Raw genomic sequence first — 23515 nt, 5'->3', positions numbered from 1 at the left:
TATTTATAGGCATATTTCAACACACAAACATTTGGAGAGAATGTAGAGCAAAGTTTGGCAGTTAAAATGTCATTTAAAAAATGTGACTCTTTGCGCTTGATGGAGTCTACTGACTCCTTTAAGAAACATCTTAAGACGTTTCTATTTGTTCAGGCTTTTCCTTGAATTTCTCGAACTCCTGTGTTGTTCTCAGTATTATCTTGATCTTTAAAGTATGTACTGTTTTGAGTATTGTTTTGATTGTTTAAGCGCTTTGTGACCCTGGTCTCGAAAAGCGCTATATAAATAAATATTACTTACTTACTTACTTACTTACTGTTATGAGTGAATTCAAAAACAACTACCATCTAAAGAGACAAAAAAAGTTTTTTTTTTTTTTTTTTTCTGGTGTAAAAAATATAGTTTTCAAGCATCGTCGAAACGCACAACCTATTTATTAATATGAAACAACTTCTCAATACTATTTTGACATTCAACAACAACCAAAAAGACGTTATAAAAACATATATATTTCTTATTTCAGTTGATATTTCAATAAAGTGGATATAAACAAAATATTACATAACGATTTTTGTAGTTTGTTCACAAACATAACAAGAACCAAGTATTATAAATGTGTTGCAAGTAAAACATCCAGCCACTAGATGACCAAAGTACCAATGAAATCCCTAGCAATGACTGAGGACGAGAGGATACAGTGAGTCCAGCAGCTTTAAAGCTGATGTTTGGACATATTTTGGTTTGAAAACAAATAAAAGCAGTTAAGACGTCGTCAAGAGTCATGTGGTCTGTCAATACTACAACACCAGAGTCAAGTACTCAACAATACTACACATTTATACTTGTTACTACACTATCACAACACCAGAGTCAAGTACTGGACAATACAACACATTTATACTTGTTACTACACTATCACAACACCAGAGTCAAGTACTGGACAATACTACACATATATACTTGTTACTACACTATCACAACACCAGAGTCAAGTACTCGACAATACTACAAATATATACTTGTTACTACACTATCACAACACCAGAGTCAAGTACTCGACAATACAACACATATATACTTGTTACTACACTATCACAACACCAGAGTCAAGTACTGGACAATACTACAAATATATACTTGTTACTACACTATCACAACACCAGAGTCAAGTAATCGACAATACAACACATATATACTTGTAACTACACTATCACAACACCAGAGTCAAGTACTCGACAATACAACACATATATACTTGTTACTACACTATCACAACACCAGAGTCAAGTACTGGACAATACTACAAATATATCCGTGTTACTACAGTATCACAATACATTGTATCATTGACCTTGTATTGTTCTGTATACAAATACTGTATTTATTCAGCAATATATCACAATATTTTTCCATGATAGCGTATCAATATATCAACAGCACTTTTAGCAACTAAAAAACAAATCAATTTAAAATATGGCGTTAAAACCATACTACAGTATCACATTATATTGTATCATTGACCCTGTATCGTAGGGGTGTTGGAATTTATTGATACTGCGATGTATCGCAATATTTTGTATTGCAACAGCACTTAGATAAATAAATACATTTTTAATGAGGCTTTCAAATCATAATTTTTTTACCATAGTTATTATTTGGTGACTGAGGACGAGAGGATACAGTGACTCCAGCAGCTTTTAAAGCTGATGTTTGGACATATTTTGGTTTGAAAACAAATGAAAGCAGTTAAGACTTCGTCAAGAGTCATGTGGTCTGTAAATACTACAACACCAGAGTCAAGTACTGGACAATACTACACATATATGTACACACAACTGACTGATATTCTACTTGCAGTCCATGTTGCCGACAGGTGATAAAGAGCAGGCGTGTATCGAAGCAACAACAGTATGAATCCAAGAAGAGCTTGTGTGGCATCTGTCTATCCAGCCAGGAACAGACGTGATGGTAGAATTCCCAGAATTCCTCCTTCTTCACTCCTCAAGTGTCACTAACCTCATTAAACACGCTCCCCCGTCTTCCTCGCGGCTTACAGCGTACGCTCCTTAACTGGGATTTCACTTGACTGTCTCTGCAGCCCGGCGCTCGGGGGATTACCATATTTTAAAGGAAAATCCGCCGCAGAAAGTCAATGAGTGCGTGAAGCTCCAGAGGCTCCGCCCCTTTTGTTACCCACCGTTTTGGATTGGGAAGCGTTCTGAGATACCGTGGCTGACGACCGAACACGTCTTTGAAAGGCTCATAAATCAACGCCACCATCGGGGATCAAGTGTCAGCGATTAGCTGGGAGGAAAAGTTCTGATGACGAGCCGTCAATCAACGGAACGTTCGAGTCCAAATAAACGTTGGCAGGAAAAACGCCGTCGGACAAGACGGCAACTGTGCTCCACTTTCAGTTGGAAAGCGTAGAAACCCCCCGTGGGAGCCAGGGCCCCGGGGCGAGAGAGTCTGGGAGTGTCGGAGCACAGGAAAGATGTTGAAGAAGAGAAGCATAGAGGAATATTCATAGAGGAAAATTCTGTTTTTTTTTTCACCGGTTTGTTGGCAGGAACATGCTGCTGGAAAGAGGATTGAACAGCCTGAGAGCAGCGAAGAAGTGAAACAGTTTAAATGAAAAGTATCTTCATTAGGAAAGTAAGGACTAATGCTAAGTAGCTGACGCTAACAGCATGCTAACCGCTATCGGCTCAAAACGAATAGAATTGACTTGATATTTTATGATATTGGTTAAAACTCAAATCTATTGCTTTAAAGATAATATGTAGAAAACTGAAAAAGTCAGAACCTTCGGTTTTAATTACTACAATTTTACAAGACGAGATTAGCATCAGTCCTGCAATGAATCATGGGAATTCCCACAACTCTATGTATGTTTTTTTAGTTATTTATTTTCTTTATTTTTCATTTATGACAAAGTTAGTATTCAACAAGTAAACTATTAAAATATCCAATTAATGAATCAATTATTTTACAAATATACTTATCATTCTTCTAATAATGGATAAAAAAAAGTAAAACTTTTAATTTTAGGGGTAACTTACAAAGGGCTAAAAAAAGAGGCAAATTATTGTCTTTTATACACACAATAAAATGTACACTGAACTATAAACCATAAAATTACTTTTAATTAAAATAACTGTTATACATATACATATACATATACATATACATATACATATACATATACATACACATATAAATATACATATACATATACATACACATATACATACATTTATTTAATTATTTATTTTTAATATCGATACACTGCTACTAAAAACATTTTTTTTTAATTTTGTGTCATAAAACTTTGAATAACCTCTACATGCAAAAGACTTCCACAAAAATGGGTCACTAAAGCCTCCGGCTCTTGTGTCAGACACAGAGACAGCAGGAAGCAGTTGGACCGGTCAAGAACCAGAACAGCCCGTGGACAAGTCAACAGTCCACCTTGGAAGGTTAAGATCTGACAAACAAATCTAGACTTTGGATTCAGAACCAAAGGTTGAACTTTGGCCCAGCACATGCACCAGGCACTCACCCTGAAAATACTACATTATGAATATATATTCATTCAATATGCATGACTGCCATGTTTTACACGACTAAATAATAGAAGCCGGCTCTAAGTTATTCATAGGAATAACCTAAAAATCCTATCCTCACCTTCTAGAACGTCCAGGCGTCTGACATATGAAGGCAAATGTCAAAATACATAAAGCGTTGCTCAGTCTGTTTGATTAACGACTTCCTGTTTTAATATGAAAATCCTCAGAGGTCGCTGGTATGTCTGATAAGACACACCGTAGACGCGGAGATACAACGATCTCAGGTCAGTGAAAATAGAAATTAATTATAATAAAACCTTGTTGTTTTAAGAGTTTATTTTAATTATATCTTAACATTATTTTGTACAAAAGTGTATTTATTATTATATCCAAGTACTCACCCTTGATCAATAAAGTTGATCTATCGTATCCATCGTATCGTATCGTATCGTGTCGTATCGTGTCTATCGTATTGTGTCATATTGTATCGTATCGTATCGTGTCTTATCGTGTCTTATCGTATCGTGTCTTATCGTATCATATCGTATCGTATCCTGTCTTATCGCATCGTATCGTATCGTATCGTATCGTATCGTATCGTATCGTATCGTATCGTATCGTATCGTATCGTATCGTATCGTATCGTATCGTATTGTATCGTATCGTATCATGTCTATCATATCGTATCTATCATATCGTATCTATTATATCGTATTGTATCGTATCATATCGTGTCTAGCATATCGTATTGTATCGATCGTATCGTATCTATCAAATTTTATCGCATGGTATCGTATGGTATCGTATGGTATCGTATGGTATTGTGTCTATCGTATCCATCCATTGTATCGTGTCGTATCCATCCACCCATCGTATCGTATTGTATCGTATGGTATCGTAAAAATCGTCATGAACAAAGTACTACTAACCAATAAACCTGATTTATTTAACGCATTAGTAGTTTAAAATGTTTGTTTATGTCTAAGAAGATCCAATTTCTTTGTATATGTAATTAAAAATGAACAAACATTTTTCTCTTTAACTCTAAAAATAACCGATTATTCTGAAAATATTTCAAAAATAGTCCTGAACAAAATACTACCAACCAAATAACCCGATTCATTTAATGCATTAGTAGTTTAAAATGTGACTTTATGTTTAATAAGATCCAATTTCTTTGTATACGTAATGAAAAATAAACTAACATTTTTCTCTTTAACTCTAAAAATAACAGATTACTCTGAAAATAATCCCAACATTAGTCGACACGAGGGCGAGTGGAAACATTTTTAACTTAAGTATAATTTATTCTTCAAACTGAGCCAGACAATAGACGGAGAGGAAGGAATTTGGGCAAATGAGCGGGTGATCCTTCCCTCTCAGACTGATGAGACGCAGAAATAATAGGGCGGACGAGTGCTGAGCGAGGGAATGAGAGGGTTTTAGGAATGGAGGCTGACGGAGGTGGCAGCCTGATCCAGGGGGTTGGGAGCGAAAGAAAAAAAAGGGATGATGGTGTTGAAAGAGGGATGAGAGGCTGTTACGGCGACAGGGGGGCCGGGGAAATTGAGTGTTGGGGCCACAGGTAGACGGGTGAATGATGTGTGCGGAGGTAGAGGCAGACATGAGAGGCGCTGATAAGTCCTGAGGGGATGATGGAGATGGATGTTTTTGTCACTTCAAAGAGGGAAAGACCGGAACGATCCGTTGTCACTAACTATACGGCTGCACAGGGGTCGTTTGTGAATTATTGAAGGGCTGGATGGAGGTTAACGGTCAAAGAAAGCATCGTTCACTGTTAAAAGAACGGTTTGGTTGTTTATCTTTAACAGGCTAATAGCTCCTAGAATCTTCCTCGCATCCTTCTTTCACTCTTTCCCACAGTTCCATTCCAATATTCACAACACTTTATCCATCGTATCAAAACAATTCTTTCATTTTTGTGGCGCAATTAAACTTACATCCTCCCCAGCTAAAAAAAAATATGATAATCCTAAGTGATCCCTGCAATGACTGAGGACGAGAGGATACAGTGACTCCAGCAGCTTTTAAAGCTGATGTTTGGACATATTTTGGTTTGAAAACAAATGAAAGCAGTTAAAACTTCAGCAACACCAGAGTCAAGTACTGGACAATACTAGGAAAATATAGTTACTACAATATAAATACATGCAAATCTGAAATACAATTAAATAATATAGATTTTTTAAAGATACTGTGTTATTAATAAAAAGCACTTAATCGATTTCTTAAACAAAAAAAAAATTAAATTGAGATTTGGCTTTCAAATCGATTTTATTTTGAATATAGTAATTTTATAGTTTACATAACAATGGATTTTTTTTTTTGATTTTTTTTTTTTAATTAACAGGCAAATATTCCAGGGTTTGTTTATATGTTTCATTGCAATGACACTTCCGACCATCAGTCAGTACATTTTCTGCAGCTAAAGTAACAATAAAATCCAGAGAGATCCAGGTATTGACTGAGGACGAGAGGATACAGTGAGTCCAGCAGGTTTTAAAGCTAATGTTTGGACATATTTCGGTTCGAAAACAAATGAAAGCAGTTACGACTTCGTCAAGAGTCATGTGGTCTGTAAATACTACAACACCAGAGTCAAGTACTGGACAATACTACACATATATACTTGTTACTACAATATCACAACACCAGAGTCAAGTACTGGACAATACTACACATATATACTTGTTACTAAACTATCACAACACCAGAGTCAAGTACTGGACAATACTACACATATATACTTGTTACTACAATATCACAACACCAGAGTCAAGTACTGGACAATACTACACATATATACTTGTTACTAAACTATCACAACACCAGAGTCATGTACTGGACAATACTACACATATATACTTGTTACTACACTATCACAACACCAGAGTCATGTACTGGACAATACTACACATATATACTTGTTACTAAACTATCACAACACCAGAGTCAAGTACTGGACAATACTACACATATATACTTGTTACTAAACTATCACAACACCAGAGTCAAGTACTGGACAATACTACACATATATACTTGTTACTACAATATCACAACACCAGAGTCAAGTACTGGACAATACTACACATATATACTTGTTACTAAACTATCACAACACCAGAGTCATGTACTGGACAATACTACACATATATACTTGTTACTACAATATCACAACACCAGAGTCAAGTACTGGACAATACTACACATATATACTTGTTACTACAATATCACAACATATCGTAATATGTTTTATCGATACCCATGTGTCGTGATACGTATCATATATTCTTGCCTATACACCCCCCCTCATTTGAAACTAGGGCTGGGTATCGAACTTCAGTTCTTTACAGGCACCGATCGAAATGCTTCGGTAGTACCGAGTATCGTAAAATTCTTCGTCTCTATGTGCAAAGTTTCGATACCCTCTTCTGATCAAATCTTGATAATATGTGGATTTGACAAAGGCAGTGAACATAAGATTATTTTTTCACTTTTAGGAATTGTTTAAAAATACGAAATGTTACGTAGATGTTCAGTAACCAGTATCAAAGTAAATGTATCGGTATCGTTACCAGTTTCGAACATTTCTGATTCCAGCCGCACGCTAGCTAGCCTTAGCGGTTTTGTCCTCTGTAGTCGTCTATACCAGAAGTTTTTTTTGGTCCAAAAGAAAATGTGGAAAGAATAATTTGATCTACATGGTGTTGCCATCAACCATTAGCTTGTGGCTAATGAGGCTAATACCCTTAAATGAAGATTCTCTAATCCTGTCCGACAAACTCTTAGGATCCCTGTGATGCTGAATGAAGAACGAGTGAAACTAAATATGGAAACATCAAAGGAATAATCTTCCCTCAGTGGAGCGTCCAGATAAGCCTCAGCGTGGACTGATAAGACGAGGAAGTGTGAGGGGGTCGACCGAGCACCTGAGTCAACAACAACACTGTCCAACAAAGTGTCCTCTTAAGACTCAGACAATAGTGCAGTGAAGGAAGAAGATGTTCCGTAAGAATGTTGCAGACAAATATCAGCTGTTCTGTCACACTGGACCTTCATTGTCTCGCAGAGAAGCTCAGGAACTAGAACATCTCTGGAACATGTCGGACTCAAGTGAAATCTCCACGTTTGTTGGACAGTTATTTCATTTAAATTCAGGCATTTTAGGATTCAAAGACTTGAAGAGAGAAACACTCTTTACACTTCACTCACACTTTTTCTTTGCCAAGTATAAATCTGAAAAATTCAGTTTGTCAAACCATCCAAAAAACACCTCACAGAAACAGTTAAACTGGTTCCAGACCAGAATTAATACCATGAAATTGGTTGTTGATGCTCAGGCAAATATCACAAGTGAAAACTTAAGTAAGTCACTACTCGTCTACGTAGTATTAGTCCACAAGGCTCCATAGTATTACTCCGCGAGGCTCAGTATTTCTCTGGAAGGCTCCTTAGTATCAGTCCACAAGGCTCTGTAGTATAACTCTGGTAGGCTCTGTAGTATTACTCTGTAAGGCTCTGTAGTATAACTCTGAAAGGCTCTGTAGTATTACTCTGCAAGGCTCTTAGTATTACTGCGCGATGCTCCGTAGTATTACTCAGCGAAGCTCTGTAGTATTAGTCTGCGAGGCTCCGTAGTATTACTCAGCGAAGCTCTGTAGTATTACTCAGCGAAGCTCTGTAGTATTAGTCTGCATTGCTCCATAGTATTACTCAGCGAAGCTCTGTAGTATTAGTCTGTGGTGCTCTGTAGTATTACTCAGCGAAGCTCTGTAGTATTAGTCTGCATTGCTCCATAGTATTACTCAGCGAAGCTCTGTAGTATTAGTCTATGGTGCTCTGTAGTATTACTCAGCGAAGCTCTGTAGTATTAGTCTGCGATGCTCTTTACTATTAGTCTGCAAGGCTCCGTAGTATTACTCCACAAAGCTCTGTGTTATTCTTCCGCAAGGCTCAGTAGTATTACCTGGCGGGGGTCTGTTGTAGACTTTCATTTATTATTTCGATTTTATTTATTTGTATTTCTCCGAGATGCTCTGTAGTATTACTCAGTGAGGCTCAGTAATATTTTTTCTGCAAGCTCCACAGAATAACTCAAAGAGGCTACTGACTTACGGAGTGGAATCGTGCCTCTAATACGCCTTATAATCCGCTGCGTCTTACAGTCCAAAAAATACAGCAACGGTCACAGAGGTAATACCATGGAATACTTAATGCCCAGGCAGCAGTTTTTCAGTTGAATGCGTGTGTTTTCATAAATCTCAAGTGCAATCTCAAGTCAGAGCTGATAACGGTTTCTCTGGTCCGACCATCACTGGGACGCTTTTGTCAGGAAGTCAACAGGAGATAAGAGCGAGACGCCCACCAAAAAAATCCCCATCAGCTGTGATGCTTCTTTTTACTGGACTGGGGTAGGATCTAGGTCAATGGGTCCACTTCCCGGGAGAAATGGAACACACACACACACACACACACACACACACACACACACACACACTGGGGTTTGAAAAACCTTCATTCATTGTTTAGGCCCTGAGTGACTCTGGTGAATGGAGGCTTCTCGCCCGGTCCATTAGTGACCTGTATAAGCTCAACATGACACTGACATCTGAGTGCAGGCCTGAGGGGGGAGAAGGACAAAAGGGAGGTCCGACCACACACACGTCAACACACTCGTGCACCTCGAACACAACAACAAACAGCAGGATCTATAGAAAAGAACCATAGTTTGAATCCAAAGGAATCAGAATTTCCAGAACAAAAAATCTATGCCCGTAAGATGTCGGCCAGCACTTCCATCACGCCTCCGCACTCGGATACTGTGGCATCAATATTCGCACACACTTACCAATGCGGGCGGCTTTTTGAGAACCGGCCTTGTACGATCTCGCCGCATCACTTCCAGGTCAACGGGCAGGAATGCGAAGCGTGACTATGTGATGAAGGGTTGAGTCGCCCGTGTCGGGATCCTCCGGCCCGGTGAAAGAAAGAGGTCTGAGGGGCGACGACCCACTTCCTCTGTCGTAAAGTCTCACCAGCAAACATGAGCATAAAGGGTCGTAAAGATAAAGGTGGAGAAGCTCCATCTTTGATGTTCTTGACACCAACACGCTAATCCTTCTTTTTTCCTTAAATCCTCGCTCAGCGCGTCTGAACGTCACTCGTGGCTTCCTACGATGTTCCTCTTTAAAGGCTTCATAACTGTGTCGTCAGGGTTTGAACGACACAAACATTCTTTCACATCTAGAAAAGGATGGATGCGGTTGTTGCTCTTAAGATGTTACTCAAGGTTTGAGGTCGAAGCCACCAACGAACCCGAGTTCGATGCCTTTGTTTTATGAAGGAGAAGATGAAGGTTTTCCTTTATTAGTCCCACAAGGGGACATTTTAGTTATAGTTGTTTAGTTTATACACTTAAATATACACAATAAACACTTAAATATACACTTAAATATATACAATATACACTTAAATATACACAATATAAACTTAAATATTGCAATTTTTTTCTTCTTGATACTGTGTCCATAACAAAAAACACTTTATTGATTTATTAACTCAAAAAATATTTTAAATGTATATATTTTTGGCTTTAGAATTTTATTTTAATTTGGTTATAGTTATGTACTATGTACATACTATGAAGATTTTGATATTTTTTAAATTTATTTAAAATTAACATTCCAGCGTTTGTTCTTTTTTTTTTTTTGTAATTACATGTCCGGCCTACAATCTTATCACGTTCTCCGCAGCTAAAGGAACAATGAAATCATAGCGTTGACTGGGGACGAGAGGATACAGTGACTTTTAAAGCTGATGTTTGGACATATATTGGTTTGAAAACAAATAAAAAGCAGTTACGACTTCGTCAAGAGTCATGTTGTCTGTAAATACTACAACACCAAAGTAAAATACTAGCCAATACTACACATATATACTTTTTACTACACTATCAAAATATAATGTTGGTTGTTACTACGTATCACTATATATCGTATAGTTGTACCGTATTGCGATGCAGACATATTTTATAAGCGTAGGTAGGAGAAAAATTATCAGTCAATTATGCACAAGATAATCTCTAAAGGTATCTGAAAGAAAAGCCTAGTATTTAGTGCATTGATACGATCGTTTTACCCCAAATTTTAGTCCCTTCGTAACCGCAAAGTAAGACCTTTTATATGATGAAATAGTAGTTTATGGTCGTCCTCATATAAGTATCCAATTTAAGGTTGCAAATTATGTCAAATTATAAGACTCAAGGCTGTTCGAAATGAAGGTTATGAGGGTGTTTTTGGCCATACAAAAAAAACTGCTTTATTGTGTAATATGACCGCAAGTTCAATACCTATCCTAAGTGTAAAGAAGAAAATGATCATTGTCAATTAGGTGAAAAAAAAGTCTTAAAAGGTTATCAGTATCTGCCATATCTTGAAGTAAATAACCCCATGTAAGTGAAACCTAAATGGCACGAATGCCAGCGAAAGACTTCTACAGCAGCTCCCAAACGACGAGGTAAAATAGTGTATTGTAATCTTTCAAAACAAACCAGCTTATGAGTACACAATAACGTAGAAGAAATGAAGATAAGAACAGCTGTAATCATAGGGAAATGAATCTTTCAGCACAAAGAAAAAAACCAGCTCGTACTTCTTTATCTTCCGACTGAAAACCTCTTACTAGGGTCGTCTACACGAGCTCATTACAGCGAACACGCTCCTGCTGAACATTATTATGTCGGAACAGCAAAAACGCTTCAACAGCAGTTTTTTAGTCAAACTCCCGCAGTTCCAGTTAAGTGAGGTAATAAGAAGAGGTGTCACCAGGATATGAACCCTTTCTGCTTTGTTCTGAATAATTGCAGACTTTATGGTCCAAATATGGATTTGTTGTACCTGCTGTCGAACATTAGAGTAGCTCTCGAATACAGCAAATAGTGAGAGAAAAAACACTTAACACTTAAATATTGTGACATTTTTTATCAATGATACTGTTTTGGCTTTTTAATCTATTTAGTTATTTTATGGTTTATATTTTAATAATGTTTTTGTAAAGTAAAATAATTTGATTTTTGTTTTTTTAAATAAAAATATTATCTGCTTTTCCTCATTTTTGTGTCGCAATTCAACTTACGGCCACTAGGTGGCAACAGTCATTACGTCCTCCTTTAATAAAAAAAAATTGCGCGATCCTTGCGATGACTGAGGAAGAGAGGATACAGGATGCAGCTTTTAAAGCTGATTTCGTCAAGAGTCATGTGGTCTGTAAATACTACAACACCAGAGTCATGTACTGGACAATACTACAAACATATCCTTGTTATATTACAGTATCAAAATATAATCGCAAAAAAATATGTTTTTCATGATACTCTGTCAATTATAAAAATTACTTAATTGATTTCTTAATTCAAAAGATATTAAAAATGTATATATTTTTTGGCTTCAATCATAATTTATTTTGGTTATAGTTATTTTATAGTTTATATTTCAATAAATGTATGAATCTTTTTTAATTTATTTACAATTAACATGCAAATAGTCAAGTGTTTGTTCATTTGTTTGTTGCAATTAAACTTCCAACTAGTACGTTCTCTGCAGCTAAAGCAACAATGAAAGCCAATGAGATCCAAGTATAGACTGAGGACGAGAGGATACAGTGGCTTTAAAAGCTGTTGTTTGGACATATTTTGGTTTGAAAACAAATGAAAGCAGTTACGACTTCGTCAAGAGTCATGTGGTCTGTAAATACTACAACACCAGAGTCAAGTACTGGACAATACTACAAGTATATCCTTGTTATATTACAGTATCAAAATATATCGTATCGTCGCCAGGTTCTTGCCCACACACACACACACACACACACACCACCTGCACTTGTTTTCTCACCCCCACTGTGTAGTTTTGCTTCTCAACAAAAACAATTAGCCACATTTGGGAAACACACACACACACACACACATGGATGCGAAGCGTGGGCCGCAAACAAAGCCTCGATCAGCCGCTAATGGACGGACACGCGACAGCGACGCCGGAGCGAGGGCGGGAAAGGGAAAGAGGGACGACGGATGAAGACAAAGATGGAGACGAAGGAAGGAACTCCCGAAATCAGACGAGAGACAGACAATAGAGAGGAAGTGAGATGAGGGCACATGCCAGATCATGTCAGCTGCTGGGAGATATCCCCTCCCCCCCCCCACATACATACACCCCAACACAAATTAGAACCCCCCACATCCCTTCTGTCCTCCATCTGCATCTGTGGGTTTTAGATGTTTGACAGTCACGTTCAACACCTGACGCGAAACTGCCTCCGGTCGAACCAGACCGGCGACATTTCCAACGGACGCACGTAAACCTCCAGCGCGTTTGCACAATCATCACCGCCTTTAGAAACATTCTTTTCACGGGAACATCTATGCAGACGCTTCCGTCTCTTTCCTGTTAGGAATAAATGTCACGTCATTTCTCGAAAACATTGTTAAAATGTCACGTTAATCACATGTCGTTACGGAGCTTTTCGCTCGTGATTCGCTCGTGGCTTCGAGGCGATTTCGCGTTACGAATTACGTTTCCGATTCCGATCGTGGAGTTTCCTGAGGCCGTGTCGTCACCCCTTGTGTCGTGATGCTAGCTACTGTCGCTCGGGTCACCGGGTCGGAGGTCAAGAGGAATTTTCTCACGATGAAAACGTCTCAAGACGTTCTCAGGAGGTTCTTAAATCACTAAATAAAACAAGGAATTGGGCATACTTGTAGAACATCTGTGAAGAAGTACACAAATTGGAATGAAGCTGGACTCACTGGTGACAGTTGCTGAGAGGAGATCATTGAACAAACTACTGTCCATCATGGATGATGACAGTCATCCTCTGAACACTGTCATCAGTGAGCAGAGAAGCAGAATGAGTGCACGAATGCTCCTACCCAGGTGCAACACTAATAGACTCAGGGACTCATTCATCCCTCGGGCTATTAAATTGTACAATTCTGAGTTCGGGGGCAGGAGTGGAGTGAGAGTATCTGGATGTTCTGTTCTATGTTAGTCTTTGTATCCTTTGTCTTTGTTGTTTTTCTTTGACCTATGTTCTTTGTCTTTATCTTTAGACTTAGATTGTGTCATCTTGTTCTTCCTCTTTTTGTTCTTCTTCTTATTTTATTTTTTATGTATTATTTTTTATTTTTTATTTTATTGTTTATGAAAAATTGCTGGCTATTGGTAAAAAACAATTTCCCGAAGGAGACCTCCTGAGGGATCAATAAAGTTTTACCTTACCTTACCTTACCTTACCTTACCTTACCTTACCTTACAATGTCTGGGTCTAAACATATTTTTAAAAATACCCAGAAATGCTAAAAAAAATTGCTTTAAATGTCCCAAAACTAAAAGACTTGCTTTTGACTTTTTCACTTAAATAAAAATGTGCCCTAAAGAAAAGAACATTTGAAATTAGACTGAAAAAGATGTTTATTAAGATTTAAATTGAAATCAAATGTAAAACGTGCTTTATATATAAATATTTTGCTTTTTTTTAAATATGTCGTGTTAAATTGGGAGATGGTTTGTGTCTTTCAATGATCATGGCAGCGGAAATTTTCCCCCCTTAAGGAAGAAGCTTATTTAAAATATACACTGAATATTTGGTTTGCACTTTTGTTCGCAACACTTTTCCTTTTTTTAACTGCAATATGCTTTTTTTTTAATGGAAAACTTAGGCTTAATCGTGTTGTTCTCAGTATTATCTTGACCTTTAAAGTATATATTTTATTAAGTATTGTTTTGATTATTTAAGTGCTTTGTGACCCTGGTCTGGAAAAGCGCTATAATTACAAATTACTTACTTACTTACAGTCCAAGTTTCATAAAAGCAAGAACAAATGCAAAGAAAAGGAACAAAGTGCAAAGAGAGATAAGATGCAAATATAAAGAGCATAGATCAAAGAAGAAAAACACAAAGATCTTAAAAGGATACAAAGATTAACATAATCTATTTTTAATTTTGAGACGACCAGCTGATGGACCACATAAAATGACTTTCCGGGCCAAATTTTGCCCCCGGGCCATGCGGTATAAAAGTTACCCTGAAAAATTGTATTTATATAATGAGCTATCCTGCAGAAAATGCCTCTTAGAAAATATACAACCCATCATCTTACGATATTAGAAGCTTGAGTTTTGTCCTTCAAACGTATATAAGATAAAGCATCAGTTGATTAAGAATAACAAAGGAGAGAAAACGTTGCACGTGCACAGATACACAACCATGTGCACAGATACACAACCGCACAGAGCCCACGGGCAACACAAACATTTAACCAGTGCTATGTGGGGGGAGATGCTGGAAACGGCTCCTAAGCCACATATTTGCTTACCAGCAGAAAAAAAAAGAAGAAGGGATGAATCGTCGAGAAAGCAACGAGGGCGAGACAAAAGTAAGAGGGACGAGGACGATCCCCTTCACGTTAGCTTTATCGTTTCCCGCCACGCGCTCATCAAAGCGACGCCAGGATCACACAGAGAGGGGGCGCTCTTGCTCTCCTAAACAACAACAAGGTCGCGGGGGTTTAATTCATCGTGTTGCGATGATTATCGAGTCATTTGTGTAACTTCAACAAAGCGAAGGGATGTAATTACAACGGGCTCGCTTGGTTTTTCCTTCCCTCGTTTCAGAAGCACTTCACGAACGTACGGCTGCTCACGGGAGATAGTACGGAGTGATGAGCCTCCATATCTGCTCCGGAGGTGAGCTGACGTCGCGGGAAAAAGCCGTAGTGGTTAATCTGGGTCATATGCCATCGCACACATATATAGGAACCCACGCACACATGCGGCTCACTTATCAGACCCTTCCCCCCTTTTTTTTTTTACGCTCACACTCTATATTAGCTCAGTGTACACGGGCTGCACATGCTGCCGTAGACACTCGCTCAATGGACGCACTTGTTGGAGATGTTTTTTTTCGCAGCCTCGGGGCCACAGCACGTCTTTGTGAGTGTTGTAAAAAAAAAAAGATACATATCTAGATGGTGTTGAGGATCTTTATCGACGGATGCATCAGTGTGTTGAAGTGTTTTTTTTTTTTATCATAGATAAGATGACAGGCTGGAGTCGGATCATTGTGTGGAATTATCTTGTGGTTTTCAAATCTCTACAACATCTTAAGTAAACGTCGACAAGTCGAGCTGCACTTCGTCCACGTTTCAGTAAAACTCAATGAACGATGATGGAGTTTTGATTTGATGTGTTATTTTCTAGAAATAAAAAAAGCAGATTTAATAGTTACAGTATACATATGATACAGGGGCAACAATAAACTGTGATATATATAGTGATACAAGTATATATGTGTAGTATTGTGGAGTATTTGACTCTGGTGTTGTGATATTGTAGTAACAAGTATATATGTGTAGTATTGTGGAGTACTTGACTCTGGTGTTGTGATAGTGTAGTAAAAAGTATATATGTGTAGTATTGTCCAGTACTTGACTCTGGTGTTGTAGTATTTATAGACCACATGACTCTTGACGAAGTCGTAACTACTTTCACTTGTTTTCAAACCAAAATATTTCCAAACATCAGCTTTAAAAGCTGCTGGAGTCACTGTATCCTCTCATCCCCAGTCAGCGCCAAGATCTCGATGGAATTCATTGTCATTTGGTGGAAACATTTTAATTGCAACACTAAAATGATCAAACACTGTAAATATTTGCATGTAAATTGATCATTTTTTAGTTATTATATTTTATACACACTTTATTTGCTGGAGTCAACTGCATCCTCTCGTCCTCAGTCATTGCCAGGATTTAATTGTTCTTTTAGCTGCGGAGGACGTAATGACTGCTGCCATCTAGCGGCCGGAAGTTTAATTGCAACACAAAAATGAACAAATACTAGAATAATACTCTAAGACTAAGTCTATTTTGTGTGTATTTAAGGGCCCCACATGATCGCCTGTTATTTAAACACTTTATTTGTTTATTTTTATTATTAATTTCAACATATAACAACACGATAACATTTTTTATTTTATTTTTATTTGTCCTTTTTGTGAGAATTTATTTTTCAAAATCATTTAGAATTGAGTAAAAGTAAGATTTATTTTAGAATTAATCTTACCATGTTTAAATAATAATTGCAGGGTTTTTAGCTTCGTTATAAAATCTCATGATATAATGATAATTTTTCTCTTTTTTTGACGACCCCTTACAGTCATGTGGCCCCTGAGGAAATTCAATTGCAGCAGAAATACACGGTTTATGTACTACAAGAATAATTACAAAATCCTTTACCTATATCTGGTGGCTGAGATTTATATAAATCTTTTTGCTACTTTGTGACCTTTTTTGACAATTGCATAACGATAATACACAACTGGGAGAAACAAGCTACAACTTGGTATTCCAACTAGAAAATAATTCAAAATACACAATTAAATCCATTTAATTCCATGAAGCCAATAATACTTGTTGGAGCAGTTTCAAGAACGTGTCCAGGACGAAGGACACTTTGTCACTTGACCATTAACCAGCCTGTGACTCGTGACAAACATACTCAAAATGAAACAAAACCATAAAGTGCGTACACACTACACACTATTTCCTTGAAGACATTTACACCATAAACCTCTATATAACCAATCAGCCCTTCAGTTAACTCCACTATTACACCTCATAGGATAGTAATACTTTGGTAGTACCGACTGTTGGGAACAAACGTGTCGAGGTATTTTCCTCCAGTACCACGTGTAGGAAACTAGGCAATGTCCCAGTTACAACATTAATGATTGATAAACTCCTTTCATTTCCACACACACACACACACACACACTGGCCACTTCAAAAAAAAAACAATGGCTTCTTATGTTTTTGAAATTTCAATCTCAAAACACACTAGAAATTATGTAAAAATAAGAGACAGAGAAGGTGTTTGGATGTGGTCACACACCTAATAAAATAATATATATGTAATAAGCGAGGAATATTAATCTGTGAAGGAATCATTATAAAATATAGTGTAACAAGTCATCTGGCAAAAAAAGAGATTCTCCAGAAAAACTCAAGTTCATTCACACCGTGCGTCATCAACACAGTAGAAAATACAAATATTTGTACCTTCAAGTCAAGCTCCCGGTGCTGCTGGTGAAGATAAATCCCTGTGATGGTTTGCAGTAAAAAAAAAAGACGGCGAAGACGAGTCCTCGTCTAGAAAAGCAAACAGAGGAATCCCTGCATCAATGAGTCGACTCCGGCACTGACTCACACATGCTGCCGCCTACACACTGACACACAACTGAGGGAGCTGTGAAGAGAGTGAGCACAGCCTCCTTTGTGAGCCCGCCCTCCTCCTCCACCACTTCCCTCTCTCTCTCTCTCTCTCTCTCTCTCTCTCTCGCCCTCCTCCTCCTCTCCCGTCTTCACTCTCTCATCTCTCAGTTACTGGCCAATTGACTGCCAGCATGAGTGCTGGTTCTGTGGCTCTCAGGAGCCTCCAGTCGTCCCCGAGCTCCGCTTTAATTGCTGCCGGTGCTGCTGTAAACAAAAGACAACAGAGATACCGAGGCGCTCGCGGCAACATACTGATGCACGGGTCGGGTACTTTAGGAAAGGGTCGGTCGTACGAGAAGGTCGTGGGCCGAACAAAAGGTGTATTCATCAAACCGTCTATAACCGGAAACTGTCCGAGACCAAGTCTATCTAAATATTGAATATTGTTTTGATTGTTTAAGCGCTTTGTGACCCTGGTCTGGAAAAGCGCTCTATAAATATAAATGACTTACTTACTTACTAAATGATCTACATGTGTTCTCCTTTAGTCTTATCAGACGTCTCTGTCATTATGATTGTTGACTATAGATGTGTATTGACAAGAATCTGGTGATACGATACAGTATCTCTATGTACGTATTGTTACTACAATACAGGGATATTGTGACGCTGGTGTTGTAGTATTTACAGACCACATGACTCTTGACGAAGTCGTTACTGCTTTCAATTGTTTCATCAAAATATGTCCAAACTTCAGCTTTAAGCAGCTGGAGTCGACTGTATCCTCTCGTCCTCAGTCATCGCCGGGAGCTTGTGGGATCTTTGCGAATCCAACGAGTTAAACGCGTGTCTAGGAGTGTGTATTGTCAGGAATATGATACGATACGTATCATGATACAGTGTCAACGATATATAATGATATTCTAGTAACAAGTATATATGTGTAGTATTGTCCAGTACTTGACTCTGGTGTTGTAGTATTTACAGACCACATGACTCTTGACAAAGTCGTAACTGCTTTCATTTGTTTTCAAAATCAAAATATGTCCAAACATCAGCTTTAAAAGCAGCTGGAGTCACTGTATCCTCTCGTCCTCAGTCATCGCCGGGATCTTGTGGGATCTTTGTGAATCCAACGAGTTAAACGCGTGTCTAGGAGTGTGTATTGTCAGGAATATGATACAATACTTACCTAAATGTATTTTCCCAAAAGAGTTTCTGTCTAATGAAGGAGTCACAAATATGGATGTGTATTATAAAGAATCAGGCGATAAAGAATCACGATACAGGGGCAACGATACAGTGTATTGTGATACTGTAGTAACAAGGATATATGTGTATTACTGTCAAGTACTTCACTCTGGTGTTGCAGAATTTACTGCAACACGACTCTTGACGAATTCGTAACTGCTTTCATTTGTTTACAAACCAAAATATGTCCAAACATCAGCTTTAAAAAGCTGCTGGAGTCACTGTATCCTCTCGTCCTCAGTCATCGGCAGAATTTCATTATTGCTTTAGCTGTTGAGGACGTAATGACCGCTGCTATCTAGTGGCCAAAAAATAAACATATGCATACTGTATACTGGAATATTTGCATGTTAAATAGTAAATAAATATAAAATTGAAAACCTTTTTTTTTTTTTTATATGAACTGGAATATATCGAAAGAAATCGAAACATTGCTATTGAAAATCGATACATTATCATGCGAATTAATATTGCGATATTTAAGTGTAATCTGTATTGTTTTACACCCATATTTTGTAGGTTTGCGTATCAATAAAACGTGTCTCTGTCTACAGGAAACTAGTCAAGATCTCCTTAAGACATTCCTTTGATAAATAACATTGAAAAGTACTGCAATGATTAAATAGTTTTGCAGTGAAACATGATCTTACAAAAATATTCTCACGTCACCATCATGACAAGATGGATATAATTAAAAAAGTGACGTTAGCACGAGACAAACATATATGAACACCATCTTTATGCTAACAACATTAGCTCGTCACTAAACATCCGTCCTCTGTTGACTCGTCGATGAGATTCTTCTACGAAAACAGGTTTTATCTCATCCGTGAATCGTTGACAATAAGAAAAAAGGACTCTTATGTAACACGTGGATCCTATTGTGGAGCCGACGTTTGGGCAGGTTTAGCATTTGAGGAGGCGATACTCGTCGGGACACAAAAAAAGGGTTCAGGTTCGCCCGCAGACATGCCGGACAAAGAGACCCGACGTGAGCGTTGAACTCTGGGTACTCGAGAGACACACGATCCCAGGGCGCCCGCTGACATTTCAGCACCACAGTCAGACCATTTGTAAAAGCCCCGAGAAATCCTCTCCAAGATGGAATGTTTGTTTTTGTATTATCTAACGTCGGAGGACGGGGAAGGTCGTGCACGCCGGGGGAAACTCAAACAGGAAGTGACCGATCCGGGGGGACCGGCGAGGACTTGAAGACGATCAGTTTCCCACACAGCTACACAAACATGGTGTTATTGGGCTGTAATGTAATAACCGGGGAGTCGTCACCGCATGTTTGCACCAGCAGGAGCTAAAAATAACAAAAACGAAGAGGAGGATATTGTCGAGAGGAGAAGAACAAATTTTAAAATATTTAATTCATCTGAGGTTTTGGAGCATCTGTGCTCAACGTGTTTCTTTTATCTCAGCAACATTTTGAGTAGTTACAGCAAGAATGTCAAACTCAACCACACGAGGGGACGGAATAAAAAGTGCATGAAATTCCTTTTTCTTCGGTTTTACTGTCGTTAAAATTCTCTCTTTAGTTGTCGACTTCTTCTTCTCAGTATCTTTGAAGTTAAATAATCCAAATAAAAAGACTTGGCGACCAAGATTTGACTCGGATTTGACAAGAAATGTGATCAATAATGAAAAACTTATTAATTCACATTTGTTTCATGTATTGTTCAGCGATTGACAGGATGTGGAAACACTTGTAGAGTTGGAAGAGGAAGGTCACGCTAGGCTAACTTGTTAGCATCACCTTACGCGAAATGTCAAAAAATGAAGTTGAAGAAGAGGAGGATGAAGAGGAGAAAGAAGATGACGACAGCAACAACGTCGGAGAAGAAGGCCATGCTGTCCATGATGGGAAAGAAGACGAAGGAAAAAGGCGACGATGAAGGAGATAAAGATAAAGACAGAGGAGTCAAAGAAGAAGAAAGCAGTGACAACGATGAAGAAAAAGACAAAGTTGAAGCTAAAAACAAAAAAGAAGAAGACAAGAAGGATCAGGATGGAGGAGAAGAAAAAAGGTGACGTCCCAACGATGAAGAAAAACACAAGCAGATAAAGAACAAGGAGAAAATGAAGGACAAGAAACTAAATACGACAACGAAAAATACATATTCGAGGGGAAAAACAAGAAGATGAAATGCGTGATGAGGAAAGAGAAGTTAGAACATAAACAAGAAGAAAATGAGACATAGACGATCATGACGTGGAAGAAGACGAAGAAGAACAAGATAAAAGTCTCTCGCTCTGAAAAAAGAATGTGTGACAAATGTCAAAAAATGTTCTAGAGTAAAAAATAACAACAGAGTTAAAAGAAAACTGAAGTCAAAAGTCTGAAATTGAGCAAAAGAAAGAGTTTTCACTCGGTGTCGGTCAATATAGTGTTTTCGGTGTCGACCGTTACACACAATAGTCGACACACGTCACACTCTTGAATGACACAATCAGTCGGAAGGATCGGAGAGCGATCGGAGAGAGAGTGACTTCCTGTTTCACAGCAGCTGCTAAACGTGTCACATTGACATTCATGGAAAAAACATCCTATTGGAAGAGGATTAAAAAAGATATAAAATACACAATCTGAACACACACACTCTCACACACACACGAGCTGCCAGATTGGATAAAATCATTATCAGCAAGCGAGCGACAAGAGTTAATGAATAATGTATCTTTTTCTGGACCACAATGGTTCCTCCCTCCGGCCCGGTACCTCCCCCCTTCTCCCCCCCCAACACACTCACACACACACACACACACACACTCACACACACACACACTCACACACTCACACACACACACACACTCACACCGCTGGCTCCAGGTGAGATAAACTAATAACTGTTTTCCATCAGCATTTGCAGGAAGATAGAAAATAAAAGCATCAGAGACACAGCTGGACCGGAGTGACAGGTGTGATTGACGATCCATCAAACCCGGCTAACGAGGCGACAGGTGTGATCAGATGGAAACACATCCTGCTGCTGACACCTGTCGAGTGAATACTGGGTTTGGTTGGTGTCTTCATTCTCTGAGGCGGTGGACCCCCCCGGACCCCTGGTCCTTGAGCATTTTTCACTGGTAAATTCATGTCTGAAAGGTGTTTTATTTTGAAAAATAAGATGGTATTTCCTCTGAAGTGACTCTTGACACAAGTTCACTTCAAGAATAAACCTGTAAACTAGTGAAACATGAATGAAACACGAACTTGATATGATTTATTTAAAGGTTAGTTTAATATTATTGCTTTAATCTTTATTCTATGTTCTTTATACTTTGTCACCCCTTGCACTTTGTTCATTTGTTTGCGCTTTGTTCTTGTTTTTATGAAACTTTCTGTACTGAACTGGAAACACAATTTCCCGAAAGAGATCTTCAGAGGAATTAATAATAAAGTCAATCCATCCATCTATCCGTCCATCCATCCATCCATCCATCCATCCATCCATCCATCCATCCATCCATCCATCCATCCATCCATCCATCCATCCATCCATCCATCCATCCATCCATCCATCCATCCATCCATCCATCCATCCATCCATCCATCTATCCATCTATCCATCTATCCATCTATCCATCTATCCATCATTCCATCCATCATTCCATCCATCCATCCGTCCATCCATCCATCCATCCATCCATCCATCCATCCATCCATCCATCCATCCATCCATCCATCCATCCATCCATCCATCCAATCCATCCATCTATCCATCTATCCATCATTCCATCCATCATTCCATCCATCCATCCGTCCATCCATCCATCCATCCACCCGTCCATCTGTCCATCCGCCTATCCATCTAACCATCTATCCATCTATCGATACATCTATCCATCGATCCATCGATCCATCCATCCATCCATCCATCCATCCATCCACCCGTCCATCTGTCCATCCGCCTATCCATCTAACCATCTATCCATCTATCGATACATCTATCCATAGATCCATCTATCCATCCATCGATCCATCTATCCATACATCTATCCGTCCATCCATCCATCCATCCATCCATCCATCCATCCATCCATCCATCCATCCATCCATCCATCCATCCATCCATCCATCCATCCATCCATCCATCCATCCATCCATCCATCCATCCATCCATCCATCTATCCATCTATCCATCTATCCATCATTCCATCCATCATTCCATCCATCCATCCGTCCATCCATCCATCCATCCATCCATCCATCCATCCATCCATCCATCCATCCATCCATCCATCCAATCCATCCATCTATCCATCTATCCATCATTCCATCCATCATTCCATCCATCCATCCGTCCATCCATCCATCCATCCACCCGTCCATCTGTCCATCCGCCTATCCATCTAACCATCTATCCATCTATCGATACATCTATCCATAGATCCATCT

General features: G+C 38.6%; 1 protein-coding gene across 3 annotated transcripts in view; it reads right to left on the bottom strand.

The window, feature by feature from the left end:
* Positions 1-17862, bottom strand: part of tiam1a (TIAM Rac1 associated GEF 1a) — a 95554-nt gene extending 77692 nt beyond the window's left edge. For 2 of the 3 annotated variants that reach the window (XM_087807944.1, XM_087807946.1), the window contains exon 1: positions 17707-17862. The gene's annotated coding sequence lies outside the window, so the exon portion shown is untranslated. The remainder of the gene's footprint in view (positions 1-17706) is intronic. The other variant, XM_087807945.1, reaches the window with a different exon arrangement.
* Between the last annotated feature and the right edge of the window lie 5653 nt (positions 17863-23515).

Source organism: Callionymus lyra, chromosome 14 (genome assembly GCF_982586985.1).
Source record: "Callionymus lyra chromosome 14, fCalLyr1.hap1.1, whole genome shotgun sequence".
Classification (NCBI taxonomy): Eukaryota; Metazoa; Chordata; class Actinopteri; order Syngnathiformes; family Callionymidae; genus Callionymus; species Callionymus lyra.
Note: the sequence above shows the minus strand (reverse complement) of the source record. Positions and strands in the feature narration are given on the sequence as shown.